General features: G+C 37.5%; 1 protein-coding gene and 1 pseudogene across 3 annotated transcripts in view; one reads left to right on the plus strand and one right to left on the minus strand.

The window, feature by feature from the left end:
• Tmc1 (transmembrane channel like 1) overlaps window positions 1-14,995 on the plus strand; it is a 455,769-nt gene that overhangs the window by 34,351 nt on the left and 406,423 nt on the right. The gene's annotated exons all lie outside the window — the stretch shown is intronic.
• Window positions 7,955-8,550, minus strand: LOC106008807 (large ribosomal subunit protein uL23 pseudogene; annotated as a pseudogene).

A 14,995-nucleotide genomic window follows, 5' to 3' on the forward strand; every position in this document is an offset into this window, starting at 1 on the left:
TTTTGTTTGTGAACCAAGTGGAGAACTGAATCATTCTAAACAGTGTATAAAATTAATTACAGTTGGAAGAATGTGACCAAGTCTGTGGATTCCCAGGGTTTGGTAAGGGGGTGGGCAGTGAGTGCATTTTTTCCCTCCAGCCATAGTTGTGTTTTTGGACAATTGTATTTAGAAAGTACCCATGACCTGTTTTTGTTTTTCATGGCCTTGGTGTGGGAACCAGGAAAATCAACTTGACTAAATATGAATTTCCCATTCAATCATGCAGCTATAAATACTGATAGATTTCATTCTATGCCAATGCTGCAGATCTGATCCTAATACAAGAGCATCATATTTGAAGTCATTTTACCCTTAGTTAAAACATCATCTTTGTAGTTCTTTTAAATAGCAGTTTCTCTTAGTGTATTTAAATTTTTTCTTTTGGAGAGAGAAAAAGAGAGGTAGAGAAATGCTGTGGAGGAATTATCTGTTAATAATTATATATCACTTATATATCTGTCAATTATTTGTCAACAAATAAACTCGTGAACTAAAAGTCACTGGCAACAAAATTATGTGAAAAAGTGAAACCATCTTTGAAAGTTCGCAAATCCAGCATTATGTATGATTCCATTTATTGACATTTGATTTGTACCTAATAGCTCAAGAATACTTATTTATACATACTTACTGATAAAGATGTAGACTTTTGAGATACTGTGGAGTATCATAATATTTAACGGCAATTTCACTCTATAAGACTAAGAATGGAAAATGTTCAATCTGTGCTTCCCACGCTGTCAATGCCTCATTCCAAAGGATGGAGTAAAATCCAGCGATTATGAACCTGGGCTTTGAGCCAACTTGCTTGTCCTGTGTTCTAACTTTGTTCCTTTTAGTAGCTGTGTGACTTTGATCAAGCAACTCAACTCATCTGGCTTTGGTAAAATAGAGTTTTCATTAATATGACCTCAGGGGACTATTCTTTTTACTTTTGGTTTTTGGTTTTTTGAGACAGGGTCAGTTCAGGTAAGTTCAGGCTGAACTTTAAGTCACTGTATAGTCCAGGCTGGCCCTGTACTCATGGCTGTCCTCTTGCCTCAGCCTCCCAAGTGCTGGGATTAACAGGTGTGTACCGCCACACCTGGCAAGGAGGATTATTCTCATGATTTAGTAAAGTAATATATGTAGAACAATTACAATAGTGCTTGATTTAAAGAAATTGCCCAATAAATGCTATTTTATATATTTGTAGAGTATTGGACTAAAATGGAAATATTTGGTCTCTTACAAGGCTAGAGGTTGTCTGTTAACAGTTTTATACTCAGAGCTGCACACAGTGGGTACTCATAAATATGTGGTCAATGGAGGCCTGTATTAAGGCATTAGAATGAAAGAACACCATATAATACCACCTGAATCTCCAGGGTTATGGGTTGAATTGTGCTCACCCAAAGGATGTGTTCAGTCCTAGGCCCTAGTATCTCTGAATGCATCCCTATTGGAAATAGGGTTGCTGCAGATGAAATTAGTTAAGATGATGTTATATTTGATTAGACTGGACCCTTATTGAATATAAATTTTATCCTCCTAAGATGAAGGATATTTGCACACAGAGACACACAGGAGAGAATATCATTGTGAAGAGAGGGGCAGGGATTGTATCGATAGAACTGAAAACCAAGGACCACTGATTGCCAACAACCACTGAACCATAAGGACAGTCAAGGAGAGAGTCTACCCAGAGTCTCAGAGGGAATGTGGCCAGGCTAACACCTTGATTTTTGATTTCAGGTACTTGTAACTGTGAAAGAATAAATTTCTGTTGTTTTAAGCCAACTCCTTTTGTTGTTTTGTTATGGAAGCCCTAGGAAACTAATACAACTGTTACTTCATTATATAGAAATACCCTAGCAACTGTGTTTAGTGGAATTATTTGGCTTGGTAAATAAATAGTAATATCTATCCTTTATTGAGTCCCTACTATGAGCCAGGCATTTTGTTAAACAGATCACATAAATCGTTTTGTTAAATCCTTAGGACTTTCCCATGAGGTGTTATCACATATCATTACAGGTGCAGAAGCAGAAAGGTTTCAAGTTATTTGCTATATTTCTTAGTCATATCCTCATAGCTGGGACACAATACTAAACATCCACAACCCTTAAAGGAGGAGAGGTTTAGGGGCTGGGGATTTAGCTCAGTGGTTCCACCACCTGCCTTGCGAATGCAGGGTTCCGAGTTCAATCCCCGGTACCAAAAAATAAAAAAAAAAAAAAAAAAAAGGAGGAGAGTTTTATTTTGGCTCATAGTTTAAGTCAGTGGTTGGTTGGTTCTAAAGCAGAAATGACATGGTAAGAGGGCACGGTGGAGGAAAACGTGCTCAGCCCATGGGTCTCTGTGCCAAGAAGCAGAGAGAAAAGGGAGAATTCAGGGACAAGAATACACTTTTGCAGGTTACATCCTTGGTGCCACCTCTTAATGGCCCATTCAGCGATGAACTCATTACCTTTCAGTGGATCACTATGATCCAGTCACCTTCCAAAAGTGCCACATCTGAACCATGAGACTTCTGGGGGACATTTTAGATCCAAACCATAACACTCACCCAATTCATAGTTGCTTGGAAGCAAAATTGGAAATTCATTCCTGTGTACTTAATTATAATGACTGAAGTATCCAGCCTCTTACAACTCAAAAATATTATGTTTGTATAGTCCAGCAAGGCCAGAGATATTGGTCTCTGAGACTGCTTGCCAGTTGTATGATTTTTGTATATGTGTATGACAGTGTTCTGGACCTAACAGCAGAACACAGACTTTGGATGCCTATTTAGATTTATGCCTTTACTCCATGATTTAGTTACTTTTTCATTGTCAGTACACAATATCTGACACCTACAATTTAAAGGAGGAGAAAGGTTTTTGGCTCCTAGTTTGTAGAAGTTTCGCTTCATAGCAAGGTGGATCCAAGGCAGGGCAGCATGGCAGAGGAGAAGGAGTTCATGGCCTAGCTCATGGGAATCAGAGAGGGAGATCCAGGGGGGAGAGGGGGGAGATATATCTTTCCAGGCCACACTGTCAGTGACCCGCCTCCTTGGATCAGGCTTCACCTCTCAACATCACATTTAGCTATAAATTTATCAGTGGACTAATCAGTCCACATTGGATCATGCCCCCATGATCCAATCACTTCCCCAAAGCCCCACCTATGAGTGCATGAGGCTTTGGGAGACATTCTGATATAAACGTTAACACTCCTTAATTTATCTACTCCACAGTCTCCTTGACAAGTCATTCATCCCCTTGGAATAATTTCCTAGTTTAGAAAATGAGGTTTGATATAGCCACTTACTAAGATTATCCCTAAGAAATCACCTTGATATAGTTATTGGCCAATAGAAGGAGAGTGATCCATATTGATTTCCTCCTTTTTGCTTATTACCTCTGACTAAATAACTGAGTCTCTTTAAGAAAGTGGTTTATATGAAGGGTGCTTTTGCTCCCCAGGGAACATTTATCAATGTCTCAACTCAAGGGTAGGAAGGGTGTGTGTTGTTGGCATCTTCTGAGTAGAGGTTAGAGATTATGCTAAACTTCTAATAATGCACAGGACAGCCCCACCATGAGGAAAATGTCAAAGTATCAAGGCTGAGAAACCATTCTTTTGAGCAATCACAGTGTTACTGTATTATGGAGATGCTAAATGAAAGGTAGCTCAATAATGGGAATAGATTAATTTGAGCTTCTGTATTCTAGACGGTGTAAGCTGAATTAGGCCCCCTACTCCTCCAACCACCAAGTGAATATTTCACAGCTCTAACACCCAGTACCTGAGAATGTGACTGTCTTTGGAAATAAACTGTTTTTTTTTTTTTGGTACTGGGGATCGAACTCAGGATCTTGCTGTTGCGAGGCAGGTGCGGTGCCACTGAGCTAAATCCCCAGCCCCTGGAGAGAAACTGTTTAAAGAGGTGATTGAATTAAAATGGGAATCCTAAATCCATATGACTGACTTTATAAGATGAGGAGATTAAGACAGACAGAAACCGAGAACATACACATACAGACAAGAAACCAAATGTTGTGGTCTGAATATGTTCCCCATAGTTAATGCACTAGAAACTTGATTTCCAAATGTAGCCATGTTGGTAGGTGATTGGCTCATGAAGGCTCTGCTGTCATGAATGGATGGATGCTATTACTACAGGAGTGGGTTCTGATAAAAACAAGCAAGCGTTCAGCCCCCTTTCTCTTGTGTGTGTGCGTGCTCTCTTGCCACTGCATCTTTTTTTTTTTTTATTAAATTCTTTTATTGGTACATTGTAGGTATACAACACAATTACATTTCTCATTGGGAATTGTACCTTTACATAATGCATCTTGGTTCTTAATTTTTCCCCATTCCTAGCCCTCCCTTCATGCCCTCCACCCTTCCCTATTTACAAAGACTTTATTTCCATTTTTTCCATTTCTCGTCATTTTTCCTTTCCCTTCTTTCCTTTCCCCTGCCCCTCCCACTACCCCTACCCCTTTGGACCTTTTCTTCCTATTTTACATTATCGATTATTCATTCTAATCATTGGTACATTTTAGGTATACAATATAATGACATTCATCATTGGAAATTTGCACCTTTACATAGTCTCTCTTGGTTCTTATTTTTCACCCTTGCCCAGCCCTCCCTTCAACCCCTCCATTCCTCCCTATTTACAAAGATTTTGTTCCTATTTTTCCATTTTCTCATATTAATCCCATTCCCTTCTATCCTTTCCCCTAGCCCTCCCACTTCCTTCCCCTTTGCCCCTTTTTTTCCTGTTTCACATTACCTATTATACATTTAGTCCTTATTTACACTTTCAGTTTCTCACACCAGAGAAACTATTCGGTATTTATACATGTGTGTCTTATTTATTTCACTTAAGAGTATTGCCTCAATGTGCATCCACTTAGCTATAAATGTCTCTAATTTCTCATTTTTGATGGCTGAGTAGTACTCCATTTTATTAAAAAACCACATTTTCTTGATCCAGTCTCCAGTTGATGGGCATTTGGGCTGTTTCCAAGTTTTAGCTATGACAAACTGTGCTGCTATAAACATGGGCACATGTATATCACTGTGTTATGATTCTTTTAATTCTTTAGGGAAGATCTCCAGCCCACTGCATCTTCTATCACAGGATTATGGAACAGAAGCTGAATAGATGCCAACATCATGCTATTGGACTTCCTAGCCTCAATAATTATGAATCAATAACCATATATGTATAGCAGTAGTGGGGATTGAACCCAGTGCCTTTGCCCTGAACTATATCTCTAGACCCTTTATTTTATTTTTATTTTGAGACACAGTCTTGCCAAGTCTCTGAGTTGCCCAGGCTGGGCTCGAACTTGTGATCCTCCTGCCTCAGCATCGCAGGGTGCTGAGATTACAGAAGTGCACCATCCCGCTTGGCTAAATTCCTGCTCTTTAACAATAGTCTATTCTCAGTATGTTCTGCTCTAGCAGCACAAAATGTACTAAAATATCATCCTATGACATAAAGAGAAAGTAAACATCCATAAGCCCAGGAGAGAGGCCTCAGAAAAAACCAATTTTCTGACATCCCTGTCTTGTTCTTCTAGTCTCCAGAATTGTGAGGTTATTAGTAACTTCTAGGACATGTCCTTCAAACAGAAAAGTCCACTTAATGTGACCTGTTGGTAGAGACTTACAATACTGCTTTGGCTTTAAGGACAGTGAACATTCATCTTTCCTGTTGTGTGATCTTACTTACCAGTAACATCTTCATCTCTTTTCTCTCAGCAAAACCATGATAGGTAACCACGTTAAGACTTCTGCTGTGGCCCCTAGGATGACTTCTTTAAAAACTCAAGATCAATTGACCATTTGTTCATGTTTGGGACAATTTGAGTAGCTATGAGTAACTCCTTGTAGGGCATTGTGTCTATAAGTTAAAATTACATCATATTACTGAATTTTCTTTGTTCTAAAGTTACAACTGGCTATTTTTTTCAAAGGTTTAGATATTTATTTTTACTTTATTTAGTATGCTTATTATAAAAACCTGGAAAATTCAGAAAAATGTTACAAACTAGATGAATAAAATCATCCATAATTTTATTATTCATGGTGAATTTTTCTAGTATTATAATTATATTTTTGGATACTATTATATCTATTGACCTTTCTACAGAGACTTAGATATAATCCAAGTATTTAGTTCTATTTATAATATCTGGCTTTGTTTCAGGGGTGTTGTTTCTATGCTTGTCTCCCTCCCTACCTTCTGCTTGCAGATTTCTGATGATGACTGAGAACATTAGATTCTAGAATAAGTAGCAGTTGTTAGGGTATTAGATATTCATTCTAAGTGATAAACCCTTCCTATAATAACAACACACTTGGTTTACTGGATCTCTGAAGAAGTTTAGTAGTGAAGTTATTATTGCAATGTTTTTCTATTAGCCAGCTATACCTTTAAGATCCTTTTCTATTATATTTATCTGTAACTACTTTTCACAGATTACTGAATGTGGCAGTAGATGGTACTGTTTTAATTTTTCAACTCAGTGATAGAAATATTGATGAAATGAAGCTTGTTATCAATTGGGTCTGGGATTTTAAGTTTTGGTTTATCACGCTTATAACCAGCTGGTTATCTTAGAGAGGACACTTTACCTAAGACATCTCTGGGGTTTTGAAAAATAAGGATAATAATGTGATTCTAATATCATGTGGTTATAGTTAAATGAGAATGGTAGAAAGGTCATGAGCATAGACTTTGGACCCAGCCTATCTGGATTCAAGTCCTACCCTGGCTATTTACTGTAATCTTGGGCAAATTTCTTTGCCTCCTGGTATTTCTGCTTCCTACATAGCTAAATGAAGGTAATGGTAGTTCCAATTTTAAAGCTGCTATGAGAATTAAATAAGTTTAGAGATATAAAGCCTCCAGCACAGGCTAGGAGCTCAGTAATGCTGGTTGTTGTTACTGTTATTGTTTTATTATTTTTATTGGCATTTAAAGCCTGGCCCATTGTATTCTCTCAGTAGATTGTTCTCATAACTCTTCTCTAGACTTGTCAGTGTCTTCTCTACCCCTTTTTTTCCATGGCTAACATTGGGATGGATAAAATGGAACCTTGATTTAAAGTGAACACCAGCAAGCTGTGAAATTCATAGGCAGAGAAAAGTAGCTGTCACCAGCACCTCTTCACAAGACCAAATGGATTCTCTCTTTTCACCACTTTCTCTGTATCAACTAGGTAAGGAAGGACCGGGCCTCCCATTTTCCACACAGCAGCAGAGAACCTGGAAAGCAAGACAACTGCTTAAAATACAGGATTCCCAAAGACCCTTCCCCTTATTATTTCTACTTGAAAATATTCATGCTTCACACTGTAGACTTTTTTCTGTCTAACAAAGAGAAGAGTTCAGAAGTTTTTGGAATTTTAGGTCAAGAAAGTTTTTGTATCTAATGAAAATATTTTCTGCTTGAGTCTCCATTATGTGGAAGCCATTTTATATAAAACTATATTATTGATAAAGGATATAACACAGGCTCCTATATATTTAAGAAGGAATCGCTGACACATGATGATAATAGAAGCTATCATTTTTGGGCAAAGATTTCTGGTGTTTTAGGGTTTTTTGGGGGTATGGATTTGATAAGATATTGGTATTTAACAAAAGAATAAAAATAAAATTATTGTTAATGTCATCATCTTATGTCTATATTGTGTCTCATGTACTGTATACAAAAAAGGTAGTCACAGTTATCCAAAGTAAGTCTGAATATGGTTACCATGTAATACAGTTGTTCTTTTTCTCTGAATCAATGTCAAAAATAATTTCATTGTACTTCATTTCAGAAATAGAATTTGTGATAGATTGGACAAGTGCTGGGCTGAAGCTTCATTTTCTTTTTAAATAGCTATTTTTTAATGGTGAAAATAATGTGTATTTAGAATTAGCCAGCTGGACTCAGTTTGATGACCCCAATTTTGTTGGCACCATCCAAAGCATCATCATCAGGAGCCAGTCGGACATACGCCTTCTTTTCTCCATCAGGCCTGATTAGGGTGTTGACCTTGGCCCCATCAATGTCTTAGAGCTTCTTCACAGCTTGTTTGATCTGGTGCTTGTTGGCCTTGACATCCACAATGAATACGAGTGTGTTGTTGTCCTCTATCTTCTTCATGGCTGACTCTGCGGTCAGGGGGAACTTGATGATGGCATAGTGGTCAAGCTTGTTTCTCCTGGGGCCGCTTTTCCGAGAGTATTTGGGCTGCCGCCGGAGCCGCAGTGTCTTGGGACGGCGGAAGGTGGGTGACGTGAGGATTTTCTTCTTTTTGTGGCTGTGGATGCCTTTCAGTACTGCTTTCTTGGCTTTCAAAGCTTTTGCTTTGGCTTCAGTTTTGGGAGGGGCAGGAGCTTCCTTCTTTGCCTTCGGCGCCATCTTGGTGAAAAGGTTAAATAACTTTAGAAATTCGATTTCTCTAATGTGCTATTTTGCTACATAATCTATGAAAAAAGATTAATTATGTAAATTAATACTATTAAAAGAAAGATAGGAAAAATATTTAAGTCTTTACCAGAGGACATATTACTCTCATTATTAAAATAAGCGGATGTTTCTTTGAATAAAATTAAAATTCAGAGTTTGGTATTTCAAATTGTCTTCCTCTGTTGCACCGGACTTTTAACAAACAACGGTTGGAGGTAGCTCTTTTGTAGCAAGGCACACCAAGATTTGCATTTATTTGAGCCATAGGTTCAAGGCCCAGATTCTACCACTTATGAATGAAGCCTCAATTTTTAATCTATACATCTGGGATAGTACCTGTCATCAGAGTTATTGTCAGAATTATGGTTCACAATATATGTGAAAACCAATCTATAAGGTAATATATGAGTGTCAGAAATTGTTAACAAAGATTTTAAATATCACCATCTTGAACCAGATATTTAAATCACATACTTCTTACTCATCCTTGATGCTACTCATGGATTTAATTTATATCAAGTTCATCTCACTGAGCCTGGGGGTTCCCATTGATTTAAACATCTCCATTTGGGTAGACTTTCAATGAGAAGAGAACTGCAAATTACATATATATATATATATATATATATATATATATATATATATGTTTACACTAATAGTAACATAGAGAGCTGCATTCAGTAATAAAAAATGGAAAGAGAAAAAAAAATTCAAAGACTTATTCTAAATCTATTTTGGTACAGTGCCCCATGGCTTTAAAATGTCATTTCCTCCCATTTTCTTATTTATCATTGGGCAATGCAGTACCGAGGGAAGAAGAAAGAGCTATAGAATTATAAATTCAATTGTCCTTGGCCAGAATCCTGTGATGACAGGCAGCAGTAGAGAGTGGCTATGCTCATGGAATCAGATGCATCTACTAACATTGGCCAAATTACCCCGAGACTCAATTCATTTACCCATAAAACAGGAGTGATGTAGCACCTTCTTTCTTAGATAAAAGAAAGGATTAAATGATGAGTAAACTTATACTTTTTGAGCTTTGATATCCACTCTCATCACCTGGGAATCTTGTGAAAGTGCACATTCTGATTCAGCAGGTGTGGATAGAACCTGAGAATCTGCATCTCTCCCATGCTCCTGGTGATGCCCAGGCTGCGTCACACTTTCAGTAGCAAGGATGTAAAGCACCAGGATGGCACCTGGCAAACTGTCAACAATGTTTGCTAGCTGTTGTTATCCACCTGCCACTGATCTATGTGTTTTCTCTTTTTAAATTATTAGAACTTCTGCCTACTTCCTATTTCTCTATCTTCTTTTTTTTTTCATGTTTTCTTTAACATTTAATAGAAACTATGTACAATAAATTTTTACTGTATTTTACATAAGATAGGCACCACAGAAATTTACATAAGACTGGAAGGAAGATAGATGGTTAAGGAGGGCCCAGTGCTATATAATATTTTCTTCAAGCACGAAAGTCAGAATTCAGTTGGGGAAAAGGCTTCAGACAGCCAGACTAAGTGGATGTTTAAAAAAAAAAGCACCTTTGGGTAGATAACCAGACACAGGAACGCCAATATTTCAAAGGCACCATTCTTTTTTTTTGGTACCAGGGATCAAACTCGGGTCCTTGCCCTGGCAGTGGAACCACTGAGCTAAATCCCCGGCCTGAAGGCACCATTCTTTTTTGTTGTTGTTGTTGTTAAATTCTTTTATTGGTACATTTTAGGTATACAACACAATTACATTTCTCATTGGGAATTGTACCTTTAAATAATGCATCTTGGTTCTTATTTTTCCCCATTCCTAGCCCTCCCTTCACCCCCTCCACCCTTCCCTATTTACAAAGACTTTATTTCCATTTTTTCCATTTCTCGTCATTTTTCCTTTCCCTTCTTTCCTTTCCCCTGCCCCTCCCACTACCCCTACCCCTTTGGACCTTTTCTTCCTATTTTGCATTATTCATTCTAATCATTGGTACATTTTAGGTATACAATATAATGACAATTCATCATTGGAAATTTGCACCTTTACATAATCTCTCTTGGTTCTTATTTTACACCCTTGCCCAGCCCTCCCTTCAACCCCTCCATTCCTCCCTATTTACAAAGATTTTGTTCCTATTTTTCCATTTTTTCATATTAATCTCATTCCCTTCTATCCTTTCCCCTAGCCCTCCCACTTCCTTCCCTGAAGGCACCATTCTTAAACACAGCTCCCATCTAGTCATCTGTGTGGATTCTTGCCTGTGACTTAAGAAATACCATTCCAAAGATGTCTTTCCAATTAGGCAAAGTTTCAAATATTCAATCCTGGACACAGGGATGACTTCTCCTCCTTGCCCAGAATAGGAAGAAACCACAACTTTTGGACACTACTGACCCAATCTCCTCAATTTTAGTCCTTATTTTCACTTTCAGTTTCTCACACCAGAGAAACAGCTCAGCACTCAAACGTGTGTCCGATTTATTTCACTTAAGAGTTTGGTCTCAAGGTCTATCCATTTAGCTATAAATGCCTGAAACTCATCTTTCTTTATGGCAGAGTAGTGTTCCATCGTATAAAAAACCCCACATTTTCTTTATCCAATCGTCACTTGATGGGCATTTGGATTGTTTCCAAGATTTAGCTATTACAAACTGTGCTGCTCTAAACATGGGTGTGCATATATCACTGTGGTACGATTCTTTTAATTCTTTCGGGAAGATACCATGAAGAGGAATAGCTGGGCCAAATGGAACCTCTAGTTTTAGTTTCTTGAAAAATATCCACACTGATTTTCACAGTGGTTGCACCAATCAAAGCTCCAACTAACAGTGGAGATGGGCTCCTTTTCCCCCATAGCCCCACCAGCATTTTTGATTTCTTTCTTTCTTTCTTTCTTTCTTTCTTTCTTTCTTTCTTTCTTTCTTTCTTTCTTTCTTTCTTTCTTTCACTGTCTCTCTCTCTCCCTCCCTCCCTCCCTCTCTCTCTCTCTTTCTTTCTTTTCTTTCTTTCTTTCATACCGGGGATTGAACTTGGATCCTTGCCCTTGTGAGGCAGGCAGCAGAATCACTGAGCTAAATCCCTGGCCCTCTTTTCCTTTCTTTTTTTTTTTTTTTTTTGAGACAAAGTCTTACTATGTAGTTCAGACTGCCCTGGAACTCACTATGTAGCCTAGGCTGGTCTCGAACTCATAGTGATCCTCCTGCCTCAGACTCCCAAGTGCTAGAATTACAGGCATGTGCCACCACACCCAGCTATGGTTGATTTCTTGATAGCAGCCATTCTTTTTGGAGTGAGATGGAATCTCAGCATTGTTTTAATTTGTATTTCATGAAAGACCAGTGATGTGGAACATTTTTTCATATATTTATTTGCTGTTTCTGCTTCATCTGAAAAGTGTCTTTTCATTTCAAATGCCCATTTTTGGATTGGGTCTTAAATTTGGGAGGGTCTGATTTTTTTGAGTTCTTTATATATTCTAGATTATAGTCCTTTATTTGATGAATAGCTGGTAAAAATTTTTCCCCACTTTGTGGGTTGTCTCTTCACTCTGTTGGTGGTTTCTCTTACTGTGCAAAAGCTTTTTAATGAGATGAGGTCCCAGTTGTTGAGTCTTTGTAGTATTTCTGATGTGGTCTGGGTTTTGTTCATGAAGTCTTTGTATATTCCTATGTTCTCAAGTATTCTCTTTTTCCAGCAGATTTAGTGTTCCTGTTTTCATATTTAGATCTTTGATCCTTTTCAATTTTAGTTTAGTGCATGGTGACAGATATGGGTCTAGTTTTAATTTTTGGCATATGGAAAGCCAAGTTTTCCAGCACCATTTATTAAAGAGGATATCTTTCTTCCAGTGAAGGTGTTTGGCTCCTTTGTCAAAGATTAGTGGCTGAGTATGTCTGGAGTTGTTTCTGCATCTTCTAATCTGTTCATTGAGCCTCAGGTCTGTTCTTTTGCCAGTACCATGCCTTTTTAATCTCAGTAGCTTTACAGTATAATTTCAGGTTGAGGGGGCTGGGGATGTAGCTCAGTGGCACTGTACCTATCTACCAAATTCAAGGTCCTGAGTTCGATCCCCAGTACTGAAAAAAAAAAATTTCAGATCAGGAATTGTGATACCCTCTGTCTTGCCCTTGCTGCCCAGAATTGCCTTAGCTATTCTAGGTTTCTTCTGGTTCCAAATGAATTTTAGGACTGTTTTTTTTTCTAATTCTATGAGATATGCTGTTGGAATTTTGATTGGGATTGCATTAAATCTGGGTAACAATTTTGGAAATATGGCCATTTTCACTATATTGGTTCTTCCTATCCAAGAACAAGGAATATCTTTCCATTTTTTGATATCTTCTTCAATCTCCTTTTTCAAACTACTATAGTTTTCAATGTAGAGATCTTTTACTTTCTTTGTTAGATTGATTCCTAGGTATTTCATTTTTTTGGATGCTATTGTGAAAGGGATTGTTTCTCTAATTTCTCTCTAAGTGAGATTGTTATTTGTGTACAGGGAGGCTATTGATTTTTGAGTGTTAACTGTAGGGAACAGGAAAATGGGATGTTATCAGAATCTCTGCAGTGGGTCCTGGTCTCCTGTGATCTAGGACAGCACAAGGTGAATTAAAGAATTAAGACAGAAAAAGGAGACTTTGAGAAGAAGCTGGGTTCTGGTCTCATCAGTGCTACTCTGGGCAGCAAAGAAAAAGGGACCCTGAGCTTGCCACTATTTATTGGGTTCATAGGGAGTAACAGATGACTCGTAGGGTGGCAATAATCCTAAATTGACAAGGATCTTATGCTGATGAGGATCTCATGTTGATTATGATGGTAAGATGAGCAAAGATATTCTTAGAACAGTAGGTAGGATGAGTTAAGCTGATAAGGAATTTGTCCCTCCCCAGGTGAGACCTTTCTACTTGGTTCTCAAAGACCCAAGATGTCTTCAGTTGATGTAATCTTGCCCTTGAGCACAGCATCATGGGACCATTGAAGTCTCAGCTGTGACCAGAGGCAAAATGGAGTTATGTTTCACCATGCCATAGCTGGCCCAATAGAAGACTAGGCCTCATCAACCCTAATCATAATTTAATTGTGAAATGATTTTTTCCAGAAAATTATGTAGAATGGCTCCCAACAGTTGACTTTGTATCCAGCTATGCCATTGAATTTGGTTATCAAATCTAGAAGTTTTTTGATGTAGTTTCTGGGGTCTTGTAGCATATCATGTAATCTGCAAATATCGATAATTTAAATTCTTCCTTTCCTATGTTTATTCCTTTTATTTCTTTCTCTCGTCTAATTGCTCTAGCTAGTGTTTCCAGAATTATATTAAACAAGAGTAGTGACAGTGGACATCCTTGTCTTGTTCTTGATTTTAGAGTGAAAGTTTTTAGTTTTTGTTCATTTAGTATGACATTGGGTGTTGGTTTGTCATAGATGACTTTTATCATATCGAGATAAAGACCATCTATACTAATATTCTGTAGGGTTTTTATTAAAAGTTGCTGTTGGACTTTGTTGAATATTTTTTTTGCATCTACTAGAGGATTATATGGTTTTGTCCTTGACTCTGTTAATATAGTGTATTACATTTATTGACTTGGATATGTTGAACCATCCTTGCATTGCTGGGATGAATCCAACTTGGTCATGGAGTATATCTTTCTTGATGGTTTGCTGCATTCTGTTTTCCAGTATCTTATTGAGATTTTTGCATCTATACATTTTCACAATCATTATTTTAGTTAATTTTTAACTACTGTGTATTGGGTATTAATATGTTTTCATTTCTGAAATAAAGAAATGAGTCTATAAGGTTGATGAGTGCACTTGAGTCCAGTTTTCTTGATTCTAAATATCTTCTTTTCTACATTTAAAATTCTCTCTGATTATGGAGTATGAAGAAAACACAACAGACCTAAAACATTGCTTTTTCGGTCTTAAATGTTAGAGAAGAAAGATTTCTTTTCTGTGTAGGGTACAGGAGAAATCCATACACTCAAATGGCTTCTAGATATGTTACATGGTTTCTATTTTTTTCAAGTATTAATATTTTTCTAATTATATTTGTGAAGAAAAAGCAAGAAATATCAAGTAGTATAAAAATAAAGTATAACAAGCTTCCCTAAATTTCACTGCCTGTAGGCAGCAATAATTGAAATGTATAGATCCATATACATATATATTTAGTCTACATATTGGTTTTCTATTGCTGCATAAGAAGTGATCAAGAGTCCAGCAATGTCTACTGGGTTCTCTACTTGGGTCCTTACAAGGCTAAAATCAAGTTAGTCAAACTTGGCTCTTAACTGGTGACTGAGGGGAAAAATCCACTGCCAAGCTCCAGGTTTTATTTTCTTGTGCTTGTGACTGAGACCCTTGTTTTCTTGTTGGTTGTTGGTTTATTGGCTGGGGGTCACTGTAAGTTCTTTGAAATCTTTTCTATGTGGTCTCCTTCATTACTTTATCTTCAAATCTGTAAGGGAACATTGAGTTCTTTTTGTGCTATGAATTCCTGACTTTCAC

Source organism: Heterocephalus glaber, unplaced genomic scaffold (genome assembly GCF_053883595.1).
Source record: "Heterocephalus glaber isolate CG9 unplaced genomic scaffold, H.glaber_assembly_v1.0 deba00001481, whole genome shotgun sequence".
In the NCBI taxonomy this organism is placed as follows: Eukaryota; Metazoa; Chordata; class Mammalia; order Rodentia; family Bathyergidae; genus Heterocephalus; species Heterocephalus glaber.